General features: G+C 42.7%; 1 protein-coding gene across 3 annotated transcripts in view; it reads right to left on the bottom strand.

The window, feature by feature from the left end:
• The window catches only part of SEMA6B (semaphorin 6B), a 241785-nt gene that overhangs the window by 114607 nt on the left and 106501 nt on the right, over positions 1-20677 (bottom strand). The window contains exons 1-2 of one of the 3 annotated variants that reach the window (XM_033954397.1): positions 9768-10030; positions 5330-5461 (exon numbers count right to left, since the gene is read on the bottom strand). The exons of 1 other annotated variant lie outside the window; for it this stretch is intronic. The gene's annotated coding sequence lies outside the window, so the exon portion shown is untranslated. Of the gene's footprint in view, positions 1-5329; positions 5462-9767; positions 10031-20677 lie in introns of those variants that run through there. One more of the 3 variants, XM_033954396.1, reaches the window with a different exon arrangement.

Below are 20677 nucleotides of genomic sequence, written 5' to 3'. Positions count from 1 at the left end.
AATGAATACTTTCTAGTTCCAAGCACGCAGTCACTCAACTTTAAGCTTTACAATAATAAGATCCATGGCAGACAGAAATCCAACCCACTGTGACATCTAGAGAATGATATGGGGATAAACTTTGTCTCCGTCCCCATTCCCGCCTCATCCCCACAACCTCTGTCCGCACCCCTGCAAGCTCCGCCTCCGTCCCATCCCCATCCCTGCAGATTCTGTTCTTATTTGTACAAGCCTCGAACACTTATGGTTTTATATTTAATCTCTTTTATTAAAGTATAAAAATGGACAATATTCTATACAACTCTTTATAAATCAAAAATAGAGCCTTCTATTTCTATCTGGTTTTGGTACAACCTTCCCAAAGATTCAGTTGCTTATGTTTTAACATCATGTGGGAAGGTAACTGGATTGTCTTTTAGACATGGGTGTAGAAGAAAACCTAAACTGTGGAGTGGATGAACAAGAAAATAAGAGTCTATTAAATGTTGGAAATGTTCCTTGATGCCAGCAACGATGGATGAATCTGTTGCAGTTAAAGTAAGATGCTTGAGCAGCTGGGCACGTGATGGAAGGACCTTGCACATGGTAGGAGTTTGATCAGAAGACAAGACTCTTGTTGCCACATCAAAAGCAGACAAGACACAAATGATGTCATTTAACATTGATTCAATGAAATCCAAAAGCAGCTTCTGCAGTTTTTTTAAATCATTGAATTCGGTTGTCAGTTGTCTAAGATGTGTTAAGTTTTTACATAGTGATACCAGTCTCGGGTTTTTAGAGAATGACACAGGGCAGTTTGTCCCTGTCCCCACGGGCTCTGTGCCCATCCCTGCCCCCTCCTCGCAGGAGTCTGTCCCCCATCCCCACCCTGCAGATGACCGCAGGTACCTGTCCCTGTGTCATTCTCTAGAGACACCATCACTTGTAGGCAGTAAGGGGGGTGGGATCACCCCCTATTCACTGCATAAGCTTACAGAAGCCCTCTCTTCTCCCTTTGCCTGAGGAATATAACCAAATCAGCTTGCTGCCCCTGCCATCTGCCTTTCTCTTCCCTATGATGATACCTACGAGTTTTCCAGGGTTGGACCCCCAATCCTGGAAGTCTGTTTCCTGGTTCTCTTTATCACTCTGTACTGTTCCAGGTAGACAAACGTGTAAGTTTCCACATACAAACCAGTATTCAAACTTTTACTCATGTATCAATTTCTATTCCACTCCTAAACAGGCTTATTGTTATTGAATTACACGTATACCACTAAAAAGACACCTAATACAAATGCCAGTATGAAACATCGATCCCCTAATTGCACCAGTTCCCTCCAGTTCTTTATCCTACCTCTTGCTACAGCCCTCTGCATTTGTCTCAAACGTGCTGGCTACTAATCTCTCCACTGGAAGGATATTCGAAGCATCATCCACCCTCTTTGTAAAATAGAATTTCCTCATGTTTGCTGTCAGGCTTCCTGCCTGGAACTGCAGGTCATGATCCCCTGTACTTCAGTTTCCTTTTCTGTTGAAAATTGCATCTTCATGTACTTTAGTGAAGCTGCTAAGCACTTGGCTGTTTCCATTATACAACCCCCCAGGTGCTCCCTCCTGCAGAGAGAACACGCTACCTTCAAACCTCTCTGTGTAAGTGTGGCAGGTGCTGCACCAATTCTTAGCCCGATGGGATCTCTCCAGTGACAATATTACCTCCTTTATGCTGCTGGCGATATCCCTGCTCATTAGGGTTGTCCAGAAAAACCTACAGTTGGAAAAACTGTGCAAACTGATGTTTTTTTTCTCCATGAATTTGATTGTGCTTGATCACAAAATAAATTTTTTTTTAAATGTTCTAAAGCCCATCCTGGGGCTCCTCCAAGCCACTGATTACATAGAGCTCCATTTTTCTTAAAATGTGCTATTATTTTTGCTTAATGGAGCACATTTCTTGGTATTATAGCTATAACTTTTATGTTTTCACACTCAGCAATGATACATTGATAAAAAGGCATTTTATGTTAAGTCTGTTTTATTGAAAAAGAACAATAAAACAGCACAGAAAGAACACTAGAGTCTCAGATATGCTTATTACAACAAGCGGGATCGGATTCCTTAGAACCCCCACTAATACAGTGTTACAACCAAAAAATAATAGGAAACCATAGGATAGCATAGCTAGTTTTAAGAAAGGCTTGGACAATTTCCTGGAGGAAAAGTCCATAGTCTGTTATTGAGAAAGACATGGGGGGAAGCACTGCTTGCCCTGGATCGGTAGCATGGAATTTTACTACTCTTTGGGATTCTAGAATCTTGCTACCCTTTGGGAATTCTGTATGGAATGTTGCTGCTATTTGGGGTTCTGGAATCTTGCTTACTCTGAGTTAATAGAATGTTGCTACTCTTTGGGTTTTGGCCAGGTACTAGTGACCTGGATTGGCCACCGTGAGAACAGGCTACTAGGCTTGATGGACCTTTGGTCTGACCCAGTAAGTCTATTCTTAAGTTCTTATATCATCAAATAATGATTAAAAAGACATTTTATGCAAAAAAAACTAGCAGTATTTTATTAAATGAACCTTCAATATCTGCACTTTATTGTGAAAAATAAAAGAAATTTAACTTACTTTATTAATAGCTAAACACGTACACTTTGGTATAATCATCAACCAATGGCGTTCCAACCACTCAAGCATTCAATGTCTTCTTGAAATAGTCAGGATAAGACCTGTCATGCTGTTCAACCCTTTGCAACAAGGCCTCCCGCTGAGACCTTGTTGCAAGGAGTGAACAGCATCGCAGGCTTTATCCTGACTATCTCAAGAAGACATTGAGGACCTGATTTTAAAAACCTCGCCGGCAGTTAGGCGGCAATAGGTGTCCTACCGCTGCCTACCTTAATTGATTTAATTGGTGATGAACAGAGCAGCGATTGACCTTGTCATTTAAAACCAATTAAAAGAATAAAAATGTAGGCGCCTGCAGATACCTTCTAACAGTGCTGCCAAATCATGTCCATGGAGGTGCCTATGGATGCCTATGTCTACACCAGGCATGGTTTATGCAGGAAGTTGAAGTAGGCATCCCTCGGCGCCTCTATGGACATGATTCTTGTGTAAAGTAGGCGCTGGAAAACCCTGGCCCACATTTACACTGCTTACTTTAGATGTGGCCACGATTCTGAAAACAGTGCCATTGTGTGATGGAGACGCAAATGGCACCGCTTTTGCTGGTGGCTGCCACTAAAAGCGACATTTGCAGAATCTGGGCCTGAATGCTTGAGTAAATTAATTCAAATTGATTTGTTTTACCAAAAAAGTTGGACTCACTGATTCAGTGACCCCCCCCCCCCACCGTTAAGACCTGATATGTCTCCGGGCCTCTTTAAACCAGCAGCAGCAGCGGTGGTGGCGGCCGGCTAGAAGAAGCAGTGCTCTGAACAGGCTGCTCATGACCTGCCCTGCCGGGCCCTTCCCTCTGCCGTGTTACTGATGACATCACCAATGATGCAGCAGAAGAAAGCCACAAGCAGCCTGCTCACAGAATTTCCTCTGCCAGCCGGCCACCGCTGCTGCTGCTTTAAGAGACCCAGTCTCACTGGGGGTGGGGGATTGACAGGGAAGTGCTGCACAGAGGATAGGAGGGATGGAAAGCTGCTGCACAAGGAGTTAAGGGGAGAGAGGAGAGAGAAGAATTGTTGGACATGGGGTGGAGGAGAGGAAAGGAGAGATGCAACAAAGAGGTAGAAAGGAGCGAGAGGGAGAAATGCTGAATATGGTGGAGGGGAGGGAGACATGCAATGAGAAGAGAGAGAGAGAGACATAAGGTGGAGGGCAGGGAGAGAGTAAGAAATGTTGAACACGATAATGGAGGGGAGGAAGGGAGACATGCTGCATGGAAGGGAACAGAAAGGTTTGACCCAGGGCACAAGGCAGAGAGAGAGAGAGATAGGAATGGTAGACAGACAGTGGGAAATAAACAAAAATGTTGGATAATGCAGAGGAAGGGAAGGTACAGAGATGAAAGATGGATGGTGAGCATGGAGAACGAAGAAAAAGTCAAATGGGCAGGAGATCCTGGTGAGTGAGTTAAACAGAAACCAGACCCTGGGACCAACATGATTTGAATAATAAAATGACCAGACAAGAAAAGGTAGAAAAAATAATTTTATTTTCTGTTTTGTGATTACAATATGTCAGATTTGAAATGTGCATCCTGCCAGACCTGGTGTTAGACAGCAAGCGTGAACTAGGATCTAACAGAGAGAGGAAAAGTCTTTTTCTGTTTACACCATAGTGCCGGGGTGGGGTTGGAGAGAGGGCAAAGGGGGGTGGGATAGGTAAAAAGGCTACAAAATAAACCTGCCAAGATGTTTGAAACCCCCCACTCAAAAAAAACAACAACACCTAATTGGGCAGGAAAAGCAAATTGAATCGAATTGAAAACTTTTTCCCTGAATCAGGCAGCACTAACCTACTCCTCCACTCACTTCCTCATCACCCATACATAGAAAACTACTCGCTTTCTAAACATATATAAAAAAAGTTCTGGATACCAGTGTCCTCTCCTCTTCTGTGCATACTACCCTACTGAACACAGAAAGGGAGGACGGTGATGACAAGTTAAGACCAGACGACCCATCCAGTCTCCCCATTTTCTCTTCTCCTTATAGACCCCCAGTCTTTGCTTGATGTCTATCTCAAGGTAATTTACTGACTCTGAGAATCCTCTGTGCTGGTTCCATGCACTCCTAAATTCCGGTACTGTTATTGGCTTCTACTACCTCTTCCTGGGAGGCTGCTCCATGCTTTCGCCACCATTTCTTTGAAAAATTAATTTTCCTGCCTTACTCCTGAGTCTAGTTACTGTCTGGCTTGGAAGAGTTATTTGGCAGAATGATGAAAAAGCGCAGCGAAAGCAGGTCAGGCCTTCAATGGTCTACACAGGCTGTACCGGTAATCTTCACACAGAGAGTGTCCTACATACTGTACAATCCAGCCTGAGTTCAGAGAAACTCAGAACTAGGACATTCTCCTTCACTACTCTAATATTCCAATTTGGATGTCACCTCAGTGAGATGTATGAGCTCCCCACACTGCCAGGCACTTTGTGAAATAACTTAAAACCCTGCAAAAATAAAGTTAAACTATAGAGCAAACCTATGATACCAAGATAGTATCAACTCCCAAGACTCCAGCAGAACCCCCCCCCTCCCTCGCCAAGAACATGGAGATATTTTAACAGCTCTACAAAACAGACTCACATCTCTATTAGGAAAAGCAGAAGCAACCAGATTGCTATAGATTCCCACAGAGAACATGCATGCTAGCAGAATACAGTAGCTTACCTCGGTCACAGGCAGAACACAGCCAGATCTCCACTAGGTACAGATTAAGGAGCCATGGATTAGAAACAGAAATATTCAGACATAAACCGAACTGGAAATTCCAAGAAGCCAAACTCTGTATGCAGTGTAACTCTGGAAAAATAGAAACAAAAATGCATTTCCTCTTATTCCCTGCAGCATACAAAGATACAGAGATGTACATTTCCCAACACTGGCTGAGAAACTTAAAAGACTTCCCCCCCCAAAAGAATGAGCTGGAAAAACTTTGTATAATCCTACAGGGAAACAGAGGACTCAGCAGTAAAATATGTCACATCCCGCCATCAGGCCAGAAACGTAACATGACCAGAGATAATATGAATAGTTCCAGAACCTAGAGATTGCCTTTGTTATTGTATTGACCTTCCAGTGTTCTGAGAATTTTTGTTGTAATGTTATTACAATTTACAACTAATATAATTGGCTTTTCTTTTAGTTTTGAACCACTTTATCTACTACTTTGGCAAAACATGAATACGTTGTCATGCCAATAAACTTCCTTGAATCTGAGTGAGAGAGAGTAGCCAGGGGACCGGCAGAAATCTGTTCAGCAGTAGGGTGAATAAACACAGGGATGCCCTAGCCTAGACCACAAGTGTAAAAGTCCCTCCTCGAGGGCCACAATCCAGTCGGGTTTTCAGGATTTCCCCAATGAATATGTATTGAAAGCAATGCATGCAAATAGATCTCATGCATATTTATTGGGGAAATCCAGAAAATCTGACTGGATTACGGCCTTCGAGGAGGAACTTTGACACCCCTGCCCTAGACACAGAATATAAGAACATAAGAATTGCCATACTAGGACAGAACAAAGGTCCATGAAGCCCAGTATCCTGTTTCCAACCCAGGTCCCAAATACCTACCTAGATCCCAAGTAGTAAAAAGGATTTTATGCTGCTTATCCTAGGAATAAAAGCAGTGGATTTCCCCGAGCCATCTCAATAATGGCCTATGGACTTCTCTTTTAGGAAATTATCCAAACCTTTTTTAAACCCCACTAAGCTAACTGATTTCACCACATTCCATAGTCTAATTACACGTTGTGTGAAGAAATATTTTCTCCATTTTGTTTTAAATCTACTTTTTAGTAGCTTCATTGCATGCCCTCTAGTCCTAGTATTTTGGGAATGACTAAAAATAGCAGACCACTTCCTTGAGATAAGCATTCCCCCCCTCCCCCGCCTCAATAGACTGACTCCAATTCTAGGGACTTACACAGCACCAGCTACGGGAAATAGCCCCTTTGTGCATCCAGCATCCTCTGGTTCCTTAAAGGATTATATCTTGGGTAAGTCTCCAACCACTTATGAAATCAGCCTCCTACACAATGGCAACCTTGGACAGACAGGATGGAAAAAAACAACATGGGGAGAAGCAATGCAATCGCAGATGGGAAGGGTCCTCTCCTCCCTGCCTCTGCTGATGCTGTTTTATTCCTGAATTTAAGTATCACCTGGACTGGGCTGCAGGCAGAGGAGTGCTGATAAAGAAGTGTACGGTGACTGAACAGCATCTCCAGAACATTTTATATTCTATTGGTTTAAGCATTCATCCCTTCTGTGAAAGCCAGTTCTGCATTTTCAGCAGCTGAGTCTCATAATCACAAGGTCATCTTACACGGAGAAATGGCAGGGACTGAAGCGTCGCTCATGGAAGTGGCTCACCTTTTCTTGGGGTCTACTGGTAGCACTAAATGAAGTCTGGTGTTCAAGTGCTTCAGAGAGGATTACATTCACTATCATTTCGGCCCCAAGACTCCATCCTGTCCTCATTTCTACCAATGCACCTCACAACTGCCCTGTGACACCCTCTCCTAGTCCAGAAATGAGACCCCTCCATATACAGTTCTGCAAATGCACCTCATTCCTGCCCTATAGCACTCTCTACTATTCGAGTAATAAGGTTCTTTCCTCTAGGGTTATCAGATTTTTTGGGAATGAAAATCCGGACCCATGGCCCCGCCTCCAGGCCATCCCGACCCCATTCCATCCGAGTCACACCCCATTACACCCCCATCCCCATCCCCTCAACCTGGTCGCTTGTCGGGAGGGCATCTTCACATGCGCTGGTATGACGCGATGTCACATGCATGCACGCATGCGTGTGACATCACCACATTGCCTGTGCATGCGCAGATGCCATCCTGACGTCACTGAACAAAGTGCCGGGTTTTGAAAAGCTGTCCGGACCCCTGGACATGTCCTCAAAAAGGAGGACATGTCCGGGGAAATCCAAATGTCTGGTAACCCTACTTTCCCCTTCAGCTCTGACAGTGTTAAATTTCCCAAGTATTGTAGTACTGACCCCACCCCCTCAATACAAATCAACATTATTATCATCGTTATTCGCGGTAGTACAGTTCTCAAAAATGATCGCGAGCCAAGAAATTGCAAATAATGAAAAAAAGAGGTTCGGTTCCAGCAGTATACGTTGCACCTCAAAATCGTGGAAAGTGAACAGTGGATCCTATTGAGAAAATAGGGTTAGATTCCTGCACGGGACTGCACTGTAAATGCTTGTAATTCACTCTCTGGACATTTGGGGACAAATCTGGAAGTGAATGCCAGACGCGAAGTTAAAACGAAAGCAAAGAAAGCTGGGGGTTTTTTCAGAACAGGTCCACGAATACGCGAACACAGCGGTGCAAATGGGGAATATTGGTCACAAAAGATGCAACCGCGGATATGTGAAATTGCACATCAGGAAAGCGCTAATAACAAGAACGGACTGTACCTACATCAGAAAGCAAAAATGCATGAGAACGGCTGGACTCAGGCTTCCTGCGACCAGTCATCATAGTCCATCAATTTATTTCTAATTAGAATACGAGCGAATCCAAAACATGTTGAGTGATGCCAAGCCAGGGATTGCTGTAAGCAAACTTTCAGATTGATTTGATGCTGCTGGTTCTTCAGGGTCATGGATCTACAATCTAGCCTATTCCTCTGCTCTCCTTTATCAGGAAAGAAACGGTGTTGCAGGTAGAAGGAGCCTCAGAAGTGATTCCTCTATGAGGAGGTACAAGGCTGAGAGTTTCTCTAGAGCTCCTAAATACCCCTGATGGGCTCAGCCTTGCCCTTTGTGAAATTCTGGCTTTTAATTTGATAGTATTATTATTACTTCACTTATTTAGATTTAGCTTACATCTTTTTAAGGTGAGTTACATTCAGCTACACTATTTTCCTTTGTTCACAGAGGAGGCAGTAGGTTAAGAGCCTTGTCCAAGAGCATAAGAACAGCCGTACTGGGTTAGGCAAGTGGTCCATCTAGCACGGTATCCTGCTTCCAACTTTTGCATTTTCATTTCCTCCAGTTTAGGTCCTGAGTTCTGTCTCCTCCTATCCACCAGAATCCTCTCTTTCTCATATCTGCATATTTAAAACAACCGGCAAGGTGTCAGGGACTACTAAAGCTCCTAGTGAGAGGCTAGCTACACAAAAGAAACCAGAAGTTTCTACACAGGGTGCTAGAGCAGTGTTCTTCAACCATCGGTCCATAGACCAGTGCTGGTCCACAGAAATTTCCTGCCGGTCCACAGGGCTAGCACATGCATCAGACCCAAAACAGTGTTCTTCAACCGCCGATCCACAGTGTGATCGATGCGGAGTTATCTTAGAGCCAGCTCCCTCTTCTTAACTGATTCAGTGCACAAAGCCACGGCCAGTGGCTCCTACGGGCATCCTGCGCCTGAACCTGAAGCCTTCTCTCTGACGTTGCAACGTCAAAGGGAAGGCTTCTAGATGAGGCAAGGGACGTGCAAGGTGAAATTAGTACTATTATGGGGGCGGGGTCTGGGGGGGACATTGGGTAGAGATGGGCGAGGTCTGGCCCACGACTTAGCCCAGTGTTCTTCAACCGCCGGTCCACAGAATAATTTTTTTATTTCTGCCGGTTCATAGGTGTAAAAAGGTTGAAAAACACTGTGCTAGAGAGCACTGCGTTTCCTCTCTTGCACATCTTTCACCACATAGGAGCCTGCTGCTAGGTTGGTCCAGCTAATGAATGAATCCAGCTGCTAATTACCCTGTGTGTACCCAAGAGGTGCAATTGTATTTGGGGACCAAGGAGCAGCATGGTAGTTAAACAGTGGGCTAAGAACGGTGGAAGTCAGGATCCAAATTCTGCTACCACTCCTTGTGACCCTGGAGGAATCATATAACTTATCAAGTCGGGTTACCGACGGATTGAGACATCCAGGTTTTACTTCCACTGAAAGCAATGGAAGTAAGGAGGCTAGATAGAGACAGATATTGAAAACAACAGAAGTAAAACCCGGATGTCTGAATCCATCCTCCTTTTTCTGGAGCCATATGGTAACCCAAGGCCTCAGATGCAGAATTAGATTGAAAACCCTCCAGAGACTAAGAAATACTTATAGTACCTGAATGTAGCTCACCTTGAGCTGCCCTTTTAAGGGTGTGGGCTAAACCCAAATAAAAGGACATATGGACAGCTTCCCCATTGTTACACAGAGAAGACAGTGCTCTTGATTAGGGAATGGTAAAAGATGGTGTTTTTGAGGGGAGGACATAATTTCTAGAAGGGAGGAGAGGGCTATTTCCCGGGAAGTGGGATGTTGCCTGTTTCAGATAAATCAGGCTGGCGAGGCGTCTCAGCTGGAAAGCAGTTTTAGGGTCTGCAAATCGGAAAGCATCTTCTGTTCTCTTCTTGCATGCCGAGCCCACCCGCTGACCTGTCGAGACTGAAGTGTGACCAGAGCAGTTTGGTGCTGAACAGCGAGAAATTACCAAATGATGTTCCTCCCCATTTCTTTGTGGGCCATAAACAGATCTAAAAAAAGAAAGAGAACAAGCGACTTGCTGCTATTAAACCTTTAGACAGCACTACAAGGCGTGCACAGGATTGCATAAAGGTTGAGATCCTATAGGGGTGAACTGCCTGTGGCTTGTTAATGTGCTTTAGACAATTTTAGTGCAAAAAAGCTTGATTTAAATGCACCTTATCCCATGAATGAACACGCATACAATCCATTTGCATGTTTTCAAAAGTTTAAACGTGCATTAAAAAAAGTTATTAAAAGAAATGTTGGCACTGCAACTTAATTACTGAATACCATAAAACATATGCTTTTTTGAATGTCAACATATCCTTTTTGGACAGATATTTGGGCCCCTATCAAAGAAATAACTGGCAATACAGCTGAAATAGACTTTGAAATGGTAATTCTTCACTCATTGAACTCTTCCTTTAAAAATTCTACTTGCAAACCCAGGCTCATAAGACTCTTTAATTTTTACTGGTATCCAACAGATCTTGAGAAACTGGTAATCAGCAAGATTTTTGGACTATACTTGTACCTTCTGGTGGAATTCTGTTCGCTTCTACAAATGCTATGAACAATACACTGCAGAAAAATGTATCTGTATCTTTAATTTATAACATTTTATTGAAGGAATCAAATAAATATACAATAATATAATACAATAAGATATTCATTACAATTATATTCACAATTCTAATTATTCCATACATATTTCTATCATTCCTCCAAAAGATATTTCCAAATGACCTATTTCATACCTCTATACACTCCCCCTGTTCCCTTCCCCCCCATTATTTTTTATTTCCAATTATAACATTGTAATGAATGAATTAAGCAAATATACAATTCAAGTATTTCCATACATATTACTATCATCCTTCCTATTCCCTCCCCTCCCCGAGAATGGAAGGTGACACAAATTACTAGATGTTGAAATGCAATGAATGTTTCCAAAGCTTCAATATAAAACATTAAGAATCATCCTTTGTGCTCTAGAGGAAAGATTTTGAATATATGGGTCCCAAATTTTCAAAAAGAAACGAGTTTGTCTAGGAAATGTACGAACCTCCCAAACCTCAAAAATTAAACAATGGAATTGGTTCTTCCAATGCCAAAAACTTTTCATTAGTTGCTAAAGCCTCAGATTTGTCCATATTTAATTTGAAGCCAGAAAAGTCTCCAAATTCTATAAAACTTTCTAATAAAGTTTGCAAAGATAAACGAGGATTTGTTAAATGCATTAATGACCCAATGAGAATCATTTTATGGAGGACTTTTCAAACAGTACCCTCTCCCTTGCATAACCTACAAGTACTTGCAAACCAAGTTTCAGAAGGGAACCTGTGGGCATTCTTTCTGACTGAAAACTTCTATGATGAGTTTTTTTGCACTTGTGCTAGTAAAATTTCCACAGAAAACCCCACCACTCATATTTGTGTAAACATAGTCAAGGCCAGCCATGTGGACGGTCTCTGTTTTCATCCCCAAGTTGGACATTTTGCTTTTCATGTCAGCTAAAGTTAGGGATGCTGTGTACTGTATTTTCACTCATATACCGCGCACCCGTGTAAAACATGCACACGGGTATAGCGCGCGGGGAACAGAAATTTTTGTAATAAAATTTTAATATAGCGCGCACACGCGTATACCGCGCATGCTAAAACCTCCTCCCGCCTACTCTGAACCGCCATCCTCCCCCCCGCTCGCGTCACCCCCCCTCCCCCTCTGATCCGAGATAATCTGATCCGGCATTCCCCCTGCGAACCGGCATCCTCCTCCCCCGCTCGCGTTACCCCCCCCCGCGATCCTACATCTTTCCCAGCACCGCAAAGACAACTCTTACCCGATTGGGCATCGGCACCGGCACCAGCACCAATGCACAGCATGTGCCAGTGCCCGAAGATCCTCCCTCGTTGGGTTGGGCTGGGCTGGGTTGGGCGGTGCGAGAGAGATCCTCCTTCTTCCTGTGCCGGGCTGGACTAGGCTTTGAGCATTTGCGCATGTTCAAAGCCTTCTGGTCTCGCTCTCTCCGAGATAATCTCGGAGAGAGCGAGACCAGAAGGCTTTGAGCATGCACAAATGCTCAAAGCCTAGTCCAGCCCAGCACAGGAAGAAGGAGGATCTCTCTCGTACCGCCCAGCCCAGCCCAACCCAATGAGGGAGGTTCTTCGGGCACTGGCACTGGCACATCCTGTGCATTGGTACTGGTGCCGGTGCCCAATCGGGTAAGAGTTGTCTTTGCGGTGCTGGGGGGGATGTAGGATCGTGGGGGGGGGGGGGGTGACGCGAGTGGGGGGGAGGATGCCGGTTCGCAGGGGGAATGCCGGATCAGAATGAAAAAAAAAGTTTGCACAACGCGCTCACACGTATAACACACATGGTTATGCACGGTTTGTAAAATCGTGTATAACGCGTGCGTTATATGTGTGAAAATACGGTAATATAGGTTACTCTGGAGATATCAAAAACCAAATTAAAATGTTTTCAGACATTACAGAACACAGCGGCAAAGATTCTTTGTTATACCATTCAATGTGACCATGTATCTCCATTACTTAAGAACATTAGACTAGCCATACTAAGTCAGACCGGTGGTCCACCTAGTCCAGTATCCTAATAGTGCCAAATCCAGGTCACAAGTACCTGGCAGAAACACAAACAGTAGCAATATTTCATGCTACCCATCCAGGGCTAGCAGTGGCTTCACCCTATCTGTCTCAACAGCAGACTGTGGACTTTTCCTCCAGGAACGTGTCCAAACCTTTTTTAAACCCAGATATGCTAAATGCTGTTACGATATCCTCTGGCAAAAAAATTTTCCTCTTATTTGTTTTAAAAGTATTTCCATGTAATTTCATTGAGTGACCCTGGTCTTTCTATTTTTTTGAAAAGAGTGAAAAATTGATTTCCCTTTGACTCATTCTACACCACTCAGGATTATGTATACCTCAATCATATCCCCCCCTCCTCCACAGCAATCTCTTTTCCAAGCCGAAGAGCCCTAATCTCTCTAGTCTTTCTTTATGCAAGAGGAGTTCCATCTCCAACTCATTTTGGTTGCTCTTTTTTTGAATCTTTTCTAATTCCGAACTAATCACAATGGACTCAGTCCTCAAAAACAAACCAAAAAACAGGATTTAGTAGACTAATTGTCATCAACATAAATCGATGTATGCTCTTAAGCTCTCAGACGCCTGCGCTGATTGTTCAAAGATTTTAAATCAGCTATTGCAGGAATGTGGTACCTTTCATCAAGCTGTGAGCTATACTCATAAACTTTTTCTTTTAAAGTGCTGATGTGCCTTGTGCTAAACAATAATAAAGTGCTCAAAACAGTACTTAACATTAAAAAGCAACTTAGGAACGTGATATCCAACACTTGTCTTTTAATTCTGCACTGGTATAATTGCTGTTCCTAACATAGTAACATAGTAGATGACGGCAGATAAAGACCCGAATGGTCCATCTAGTCTGCCCAACCTGATTCAATTTAAATTTTTAAATTTTTTCTTCTTAGCTATTTCTGGGCAAGAATCCAAAGCTTTACCCGGTACTGTGCTTGGGTTCCAACTGCCGAAATCTCTGTTAAGACTTACTCCAGCCCATCTACACCCTCCTAGCCACTGAAGCCCTCCCCAGCCCATCCTCCACCAAACGGCCATATACAGACACAGACCGTGCATGTCTGCCCAGAACTGGCCTTAGTTCAATATTTAATATTATTTTCTGATTCTAAATCCTCTGTGTTCATCCCACGCTTCTTTGAACTCAGTCACAGTTTTCCTCTCCACCACCTCTCTTGGGAGCGCATTCCAGGCATCCACTACCCTCTCCGTAAAGTAGAATTTCCTAACATTGCCCTTATTTGTTGTTGCAGCTTATAACCCTACGGGCCCTGTTTCGCCAACTCATCGGCTTCTTCAGGGGTCTGAAAGTTAAATGTACAGCCTTGCTTGGTTATGCAGCAAAAAATGGTGCTGACATAACCAAGCAAGACAAGTGTTGGATATCACGTTCCTAAGTTGCTTTTTAATGTTAAGTACTGTTTTGAGCACTTTATTATTGTTTAGCACAAGGCACGTCAGCACTTTAAAAGAAAAAGTTTATGAGTATAGCTCACAGCTCGATGAAAGGTACCACATTCCTGCAATAGCTGATTTAAAATCTTTGAACAATCAGCGCAGGCGTCTGAGAGCTTAAGAGCATACATCGATTTATGTTGATGACAATTAGTCTACTAAGTCCTGTTTTTTGGTTTATGTTTTCTAATTCCACCATATCTCGACCAGACCTGAACACGATACTAAAGGTGAGGTTGCATCATGGAGAGATACAGAGGCAATGTGATATTCTTGGTCTTATTTATCATCCCTTTCCTAATAATTCCCAGCATCCTGTTTGCTTTTTGGCCGCTGCTGCACACTGGGCTGACTCCTAAGGTGGGTCCTAGTATCAGGTAACTATGACTTGGATTCTTCTAGATGTGCATCACTTTGCATTTGTCCACATTCAATTTCATCTGCCATTTAGATGCCCAGTCTTCCAATTTCTTAAGGTCTTCCTACAAATTTTCACAGTCTATGGCAGGGGTCTCAAAGTTCCTCCTTGAGGGCCGCAATCCAGTTGGGTTTTCAGGATTTCCCCAATGAATATGCATGAGATCTATGTGCATGCACTGCTTTCAATGCATATTCATTGGGGAAATCCTGAAAACCCGACTGGATTGCGGCCCTCAAGGAGGGACTTTGAGATCCCTGGTTTATGGGCTCCTTTTACTAAGGTGTGTTAGGGCTTTAACGTGCGGAATAGCATGCGCTACATTGCCGTGTGCGCTAGACCTTAACTCCAGCATTGAGCTGGCGTTAGTTCTAGAAGCGTAGCGCGTGGTAATTTCCTGCGTGCGCTAAAAACGCTAGAGCCCACACGTGTTTTGATAGCTCTGAATAGTTTTGCATCATCTGCAAATTTAATGACCTCACTTGTCGTTCCAATTTCCAGATCACTTATAAATATGTTAAATAGCACCAGTCCCATTATAGAACCCTGTGGTACTCCACTATTGAATATCCTATATTATCTTGCCACCTTCCATATACAGTATTCCAACAAGTAATCTTTGATCATTAAGGGCCTCATTTTCAAAGCACTTAAGACACACAAAATACCATAGAAACCTATGTTTAAGTGCTTTGAAAATGAGTCCCTTAATGACCATAGAATAGTCCTGCCCAGTCTGTCAAAGGCTTATTGGGAATCTACAGGAAGAGGTGCTTTTTACTTTACTGCCCTGTTCTTATGGAACAGTGTCTATTTCTCTCTCTTTCTGGCAGTTTATGGTCAGGCTCAAAACGTACTTTTTAAATTTGGCCTTCGAAGGAAGGTTTTCTAAATATCAGATCCTACATTTTATGAATATCTATTCTTGTGGGGTTCTCTGTGTTAGAGACATGTTTGCAGTCAGCTGTGGCAAAATATATTTGATAGTGGAGTTGTGGGAATGTCGCATGCTTGTTAACTGTTCTATATGATAATGGCGTTCTTTTTCCACTTGAGTAGTTTTATTGTACCCCACCTTCATTTGCTTTTGTGATAAGGACGGTTTAAACAAATTTTAATACATGATTCACAGTTCCAGGGGAGGGGAGAAGCAGGGTCATCATTCTTTAGTGATACCTAGTGGCTGGATTCTGGGCCTGTCAATGTAAAGTTCCAAAAGGAACCCAATTATCTGCAAATGTCTCTCGGGGAAAGCTAAGAGGCAAGGTTAGGGTTATCAGATATCCACAAAAACCCATCCATGTCTTCTTTTTAAAGGACTATCTGGGTGCCCAAATGGGTTTCCAAAACCCGGAAGTTTGTCCAGGTTTTGGAAGGCCCTGAGCTCAAGGCCATGTCTGGAGAGCCACCAAGCATGCGTGGATGCAACACAATGATGTCACATGCATGTGTGGGTGCATGTGATGTCATTACGTCGCATTTATGCATGCTCGGAGGTCCTCCAGACACGGTCCAGACTTGGGGAAGAAAAAACAAGGTTTGTGTGGGGGCAGGACTGAGGGCAAAATGGGGTGGTGCAGGGGGGTGAAACGGAGCAAGACGAGGTGGAACGAAAAGGGGCCACGTGCTCTCTTTTTTGCATGAATAAATCTGGCGTCTCTAGGCATGGTCATTGTTTAATGGTGACACATAATGGCTATATTTAGGGCCTGTGATTGTAGGGTTACAAAAGGAACCCAATTACCTGAGGGTCTTTGGATGAAAGATAAGAGCCATGGTTATTGTTGAATGGTCAACAACTAGTAAAGGAACAGGCTACTTTAAATACCTTTTTAAACGAGTAAAGGTGCTCAGAATCCAAGATGGAAAAAAAAAACTTCAATTTGGGGTACAAACCCCTAAAAGGCGTTTTTTATAGAATCAATCATTGCACCATTTTGAGTAAAAAGGTAATAGTGAGTGCTTGTTGAGAAACACTCAACACTTGAGTGTTTCTCAACAAGCACTCTCTATTACCTTTTTACTCAAAATGGTGCAATGATTGATTCTATAAAAAACGCCTTTTTAGGGGTTTGTACCCCAAATTGAAGTTTTTTTTTTCCATCTTGGATTCTGAGCACCTTTACTCGTTTAAAAAGGTATTTAAAGTAGCCTGTTCCTTTACTAGTTGTTTGCCTATCCAGATATTTTGGGAACAAACCTTTTTTTGAAATTCTTCCCAGTTGTATATATTGTTGAATGGTGCCACCCAATGTCTGCATTTAGGGCTTGTGTATGTAGGGCTCCAATTGGAACCCAATTACCTGGGGATGTGTCCTCTATTTTATAACATTTCCATCCACTCTTCCTTCCCTAGCCACCATAGAGAGACAGCCTTGGGGCAGGGGTTATATACAAGAGGGCTCTTCTAGGAAGTCTGAAAGAAAGATTATGTAGAAGTTCATAAAATGAGCTATAGATGCTATATCTTTATTAAAGTTCAATTCTAAGTAGCCTCATTCAAATAACATCATTATTTTTCCATGTTCACTTCTTCCATTAAAACTTTATTAATGTCAGCATCAACAAAGTCTCCGAAGCGGCAAAGTAAGACACAATGATACGCCAAGCCCTGATGAAGACAGCAAAACATGCATGTTGGCAGTTTATTTTGGCGATTGTTGTAACACCAACGCTACAGATAAGTGCTTTTGAAAATACTGTATATAAATATATATTTACAAATACATGTTGGAATGAATACACTTCAGTTTTGCTTAAGCGTTTTTGGGTATGCATCAAAAGCCTATGAGGAAGCTTGCGGCTGAATGAGTTTGATCGGGTAAACTATTCTCGTTACTTTGCCGCTTCTCAGACTTTGTTGATGCTGACGCTAATAAAGTTTTAATGGAAGAAGTGAACATGGATAAGAATGCACATTTAATTGAATGATAATAACAATTATGTTATTTGAATGAAGCTACTTAGAATTGAACTTTAAATACGTATAAATAACTGGTAATCACTACGAAGTATATTTGTTGCCCATATTTAAGTGGATATATCTTTATTAAAGTCAGACTGAAGCAAAATATCTAAAGAGTGGAGCTCAGTGAGCTTGTCACAGATGTATTCAGTTAGCTAAAACAAAAAAGGTCTCACCCATGTCTACCTACCCCCGGGCAACGAGCATGACTTGACTCTATGGAAAGAAAGTGGAAATCAATATGTAAGACTAATTTTGCCATTAAGAAATATATCAGAGGTCTAACCAGGGCGAGTAGTCCTGGGGTAGGGGTGGGATGCTTTAGAAGGGTATTGTCTATCGGGGTGCAAGCAGAATGAAAAGTCTCTGATTTAAGAAGGGCTCCAAGATGAGAGGGGCAGTTGTGAAATGACTGTTCAGGATGCGTAATCATTTGAAACGACATATTGCACCCGCAGGATTTGCTTATTCACTGTCCTAGCCGAGATCATATTCATGCACCTTTCTGACCTCACGTACAATTTTAGATTAATTCCTTTATTTTCCAATGCCTGCATTCTGTCTTATCTGTTTATATTTTTCACCTCCACTTATATCCTTATTAAGGTGTTTTAATGTGTACTGTGTTGACATTAAGTAGCCATTATGGGGATGGATTCTATAAATCCTGCTCAAAATTAGGCACCAGAAAATATCAGCGCTAAGCATGACTCTACAAAGGATGCATGCTCTTTATACAATCATGCTTAGTGCTGATTCCTGTGCCCTAATTTTGGGCGCCGATTTACACCTGATGAAACCTGGTGTAAATGCTGGTGCCCAAGTTAGGTGTGGAGACCTAGAACATAACATAAGAATAGCTATACTGGGTCAGATCAATGGTCCATCTAACCTCAGTATCCACAATGGCCAATCCAGGTCACAAGTACCTGGCAGAAACCCAAATAGTAGCAACATTCTGTGCTACCAATTCCATGGCAAACAGTGGCTTCACCTATATCTCTCTCAATAGCAGACTATTGACTTTTCTTCCAGGAACATGTCCAAAACTTTTTTAAACCCAGCTACATTAACCGCTGTTACCACATCCTCTGGCAACGTGTTTCAGAACTTAACTATTCTCTTGTGTGAAAAAATATTTTTTCCTATTGGCTTTAAAAATATTTCCCTATTAACAGTAAAAAAAATCAATTCACTTGCACCCATTCTACACTACTTAGGATTTTGTAAACTTTAAGAATATCTCCGTTAAGCCCTGTCTCTTTTCCAAGCTGAAGAGCCCTAACCCCTTTAGTATTTCTTCATACGAGAGGAGTTCCATCTCCTTTACCATCTTGGTCGCTCTTCTTTGAACCTTGTTTAATTCTGCTATATCATCTTTTTTGCGATATAGCAACCAGAATTGAATGCAATATTCAAGGTGTGGTTGCACCATGGAGAGCGATACAGAGGCTTTGTAATATCCTTACTCTTATTTGTCATCCCTTTTCTAATAATTCCTAGCATCCTGTTTGCTTTTTGGGCTGTCGTTGCACATTGGGCAGATGGTTTCAGTGGATTGACTACAATGACACCTAGATCTTTTTCTTGGGTGCTGACTCCTAAGGTGGGCCCTAGAATCTGATGACTATGATTTGGATTATTCTTCACATGTAACAGTGTACGCAACTTTATGACAGGCCCCTGACACGCTCATGTTCCTCCCATGGTCACGCTCCCTTCTGAGACACTTACAATGGGATTTGGGCACCACACATTATAGACAACGTACAGCAAATCTTAATTAACATACAACTTTATTTATTTATTTTACTTTAAAATTTCTTACTCTCTACATCCTGCAATTCTGTGCGAGGTACAAGAAAACAATTATAATTAAAACATACTTGGAGAGGAAGTGATGTCAGCACACAGAATGGCAGCCTGAACATGGAGCTCTGTGCTGGCCTAGCAATATACTGTTTGACATCTGGAACCTATGCAATAACGTTGATTGTTGATCCTTTAAGAACATAAGAACAGAAGAAGTTGCCACCACTGGGTCAGACCATTGGTCCATCGCGTCCAGCGGTCCGTTCCCGCGGCGGCCCGTCAGGTCTATGACCTGTAATGTGGTTCCTGTCCATTTCTGTAACCTACCTCTTCTTTTTATCTGTAACCCTCAATCCCCTTATCTTTTAGGAACTTATCTAAACCTTCCTTGAAACCCTGTAATGTGCTCTGGGCTATCACAACATCCGGAAGCGCGTTCCATGTGTCCACCACCCTCTGGGTAAAAAAAAACCTCCTAGCATTTGGATTGCTTATCTTGCCTGTGGGTTGCAGGTGATGCATTCTGCTTCGACTCCTCGAGCGAAATTGCAGGAATTTGTCTTTCAGCCTGGACAGCACTTGAAGCTTTGCAGAGCAAATATGGCATTGGAGATTGTTACACCGCAAGCAGATTCTAACAGCCCCATTTCTGAGATGCAGGAGGCGCCACATGTGGAATCTCTAGCTGAAATTCGATTATGAATGCAATAAATTCAAACGGACTTGGGAGCGATTCGTTCGGAGCTGGCGCTGCTAGCTGCAGACCTCCGTTCTGAGATTAAAGACCTGGGGAACCGGGTTGAAGAAGTTGGAACGCATATGGAGGAGCAGCAGCACGTGGCGGTGACTACTCTATGCGATACAGTTAAAATAATTAAAACACACTTCTCAGTAAAACAAAGGGCTTAAACAAACAATAAAATTAACATAGAAGCAACTTCATCTTAACACTATAGTGCCAGCAATGGGTTAAACTGAATAGTATCGCTCAAACAGTACGGTTTTAATCAATTTCCTGAAGCTTAATAAGGATGGAGCTCTCTTCGCTTCAAGCGGCAAGGTGTTCCACAACAACACGGCCTGAACTGCTAGCATGGCGTGGCGGTGACATCCTAGTCTCACCTGCTTCAGAGATGGCACCTCTAAACAGAGTTGCCCATCAGAACGTAACGTCCGACTCGGTTGATATAAATTAAAAAGGCTGCTCGTCACTGCCGGCTGTTGAGTGTGTCGCAGCTTATATATCAAA

The sequence above is a fragment of the Geotrypetes seraphini genome, chromosome 8, assembly GCF_902459505.1.
Source record: "Geotrypetes seraphini chromosome 8, aGeoSer1.1, whole genome shotgun sequence".
In the NCBI taxonomy this organism is placed as follows: domain Eukaryota; kingdom Metazoa; phylum Chordata; class Amphibia; order Gymnophiona; family Dermophiidae; genus Geotrypetes; species Geotrypetes seraphini.
The sequence above is the reverse complement of the archived record's forward strand: the minus strand, read 5'-3'. Positions and strand labels throughout refer to the sequence as shown.